Source organism: Pteropus alecto, unplaced genomic scaffold, assembly GCF_000325575.1.
Source record: "Pteropus alecto unplaced genomic scaffold, ASM32557v1 scaffold359, whole genome shotgun sequence".
Lineage (NCBI taxonomy): Eukaryota > Metazoa > Chordata > Mammalia > Chiroptera > Pteropodidae > Pteropus > Pteropus alecto.
This window is the reverse complement of record NW_006443119.1, coordinates 42,606-45,673: the sequence shown is the minus strand read 5'-3', so window position 1 is coordinate 45,673 and position 3,068 is coordinate 42,606. Positions and strand designations below refer to the sequence as shown.

The 3,068-nt window shown below is 38.9% G+C and overlaps 1 protein-coding gene across 2 annotated transcripts in view; it reads left to right on the top strand.

Annotated features, from left to right (window-relative positions):
* Window positions 1-3,068, top strand: part of PFKFB2 (6-phosphofructo-2-kinase/fructose-2,6-biphosphatase 2) — a 26,675-nt gene that overhangs the window by 20,720 nt on the left and 2,887 nt on the right. The gene's annotated exons all lie outside the window — the stretch shown is intronic.

Here is a 3,068-nt window from a genome sequence, read left to right as displayed (position 1 = left end):
CAAGAGAACGTAGAATGGAATAGAGCTTGTACTCCAAATTTTAGAGAAGTCCTACTTCCTATCTTTTCTTTCCTGTCCTCCTCTGCCGTTCTTACTTGAATGTGTGTTGGTAGTATATACACATTATTATGATTATGTCTGTATCATAAATCGAAAAAGAAAGGATGGACTCCAGAGTACTTTTTGCTGAGATTTTCAGTTTTGTTATGGGAGAAATAGGTGAATGGTTTAGCATTTAATCTATTGATATAAAATGGAGAAAGGAAAATCACTATATATTCTGTTTGCTTTTTCTTGCTTCAAAGCCAAATGAGGAATTTAGTGACAGACTTGAAAGAGGCTAATGCAGATTTAATTTAAAGCTTCTCTCTCTATTTTCTAATTCTCAGATTGGAATTTAGCTGTTACTTATCTGTATTATTTTGGGTTTTGTTTTGGTAAGGGGATTGTTTTACATTCAATTGGAAAGTAGAAAAAGGAAGTCTTTAAAAAACGTTGTGCTAAGGTGTCTTATCATGTCTGTTTTCCCCGCTAAGAAGTTAGAATTAGGAATACAGCTATTTGTATTCCTAGACTGTTTCCTGTGAGGTTCTAGGTGTTCTTCTTTGCAACCCACTTGATCTTCAGAGGTACTGGCATTTTGAAGAAACATGATATAGCTGTTTGGAAATAAATCTATCTTATGGTTTTTCTGTGAGCAGAAGATCTGAGTTCCAGAGAAACTCATGGGTGTTTGGGGTAGCCAAAGGACAAGAGAAAAATTATCTCAGAACTGAGAGAACTATATCTGGGTTATATATAGTCTTAGGCACATTCCATTGCCTTTGCTACCCAAAAGCCATGTTGTGTTTGTTTTCAAGAAATTTGATAAATTTACCCAGGTTTTCCAATATGCATTTTGACTTCTTTGTGTTCTAAAATATTTGAGTTTTAAAAATTATATAATGATTGACTCAGATTTAACAGGCTTGATCTCCGACTTCCTGTAGAGGTGACTCAGACGTCAGAAGGAATTTAATTTAGACTCATAGTGTTCAGAAGACTCTATCTAGTGGTATCTATATGCTGACTGACAGATTCTAAAAGGATTTGTATGCTGACTGACAGACTCTAGTAGGGTCTGTATGCTGAATGACCGACTACTGTACTAGGATCTGTCAGCTGACAGTCTGACTGTTTTCTGATTGTACCAGTTGGAAGTGTATGTACATCATTGTAATTCTCTGTCTGTTGTACGGGTCCTACATTGAAAGGAAGTAAACACTCCACGTGTTTTCTTTAAGAGATTAGTTTTGTACACTTATGAATTTTAATAGACATTTCTTTTAGAGTAGCAGCCAAAAATGCCATCATTTTGTAGAAAACAAAGGTTGCACATCACATGTATGATATTTTGTAAACACAGCCAACACTGTGTCAGCCAAGGAAATGCCTGCTCAGAGCCTGAAATGGCTGCTCTCCTTCAAGTCACGCCATCCATTCCCCCATTCCTAGGCAGGATTTCACTTTCACCATTCGTTTCTGAACCTCCTGTGTCCTCAGCTTCCCTGTTATAGAAGGTAGCACTCCACTGGAAATGCGTCTGTTTATAGTCTGCCATGCATTTGGCTTTTACTCATAATAAATAAAAATGCAAAGGCAATTTTGCATTCAAAAATTGATTTTAAGAGGTGGCAAATATTCTTTCCATTAATCAAAGATTGATTTTAAGAGGTAGCAAATATTCTTTCCATTAAGCCTTTCACTGAGGATCTGTGACCACTCTTTACCTACTCAATATTTTTGTGTCTGAATTGCTTGCGTATATTTTTTTATCGTGTTGAAGAAACAAGATCAACTCATTCTGGTATGGTGATGGTTTTGCTGCGGCAAAAACAAAGGACCGATCACCAACTGTGCCCTTTGGAGGGGTTGGAAGTGAGCTGAGCACTACTGGGTTGAAAGGGAATGGACTAAATTGGGAACCCAAACAACAGAGTTATCCTGCTGATTTCCGAGGCACAGCCCTGTTGAAAGAAGGAATATAATTCTTAGCAGCATTCCGATTTAATCTGGTGACACTGATATCAAAATCTGCCACTTAGATTCACATAAGGTGTGTATAACTGTATATGAAACATGTTGTGTGTGTGTGTAGAATGGGTAAATAAAATTGTCGAGTAACTTGAACCTATGAGAAGGCTTCTGGGTTTTTTGTTTTGTATTTTGGGCTTGTGTTCTCCACCCATTCCACCACCCACAAAACTTTGCCTCTGAGCCTCAGACAAGCCAAAGCCAGCCCTTTCACAGTGTGACTGGATTTCTTAACTTCGGTGTGGCTCTCTTTCACCACCTTCTGGGGAAGCTGGGAAGGACATTATGGAAAGCACGTGAACTTCACTGGGAGTTGTGTGTACTTTTTGGCACCTCTACAAGAATTAAGAAAAAAATTACCTTTGACCACCCTGTGCTATGACTCCTATTAACAATACATAACTCATTTATTGTAAAGAAGAACTTTGGAGATCTCTTACAATTTAGTGAGCTGTTCCTTCTGAAATATGACCTGCCTGTTTCTAAAGAGGTAGCCAGTGGGATAAAATGGTGTTTGACGTCGTCTGGGACAGGAAATTCAGGTGGAACTGTGTCGCCATTCTCATGCATTATTCCTCTTTACCCGAATAAGGGCCCTGAGCTTATTAGATATGCAGACTCTCGGGCCCCATCCCAGGCCTACTGAATCAGAATCCTTTTTTTTTTTTAACAGGAATGATTACCAAATGATTCAAATGCACACTTAACATATTAGAAGTACTGTTTTAGGAGTAAGAATTTTTCACAAGCTAAAATGTTAAATCCCAGTTTGTGGGAAGAAGTTGATTTCTGCTCTGATGACCGATTTCAGAGTGGACTGGAGTAACTGCAATAGTAGAGTCCCTCAGAAGCCAAGGAGCCCCTGACTGCACTGTCATCTTCTTGGTGGCTTTTTTGGCTGATGGAGCCTACATACCCTCCTTTTACCACAGGGCTCCCTACAGCTTCTGCCTCATATCTTGGGTATGTAGCTTACGGTTCAGGTCCGACAGGAA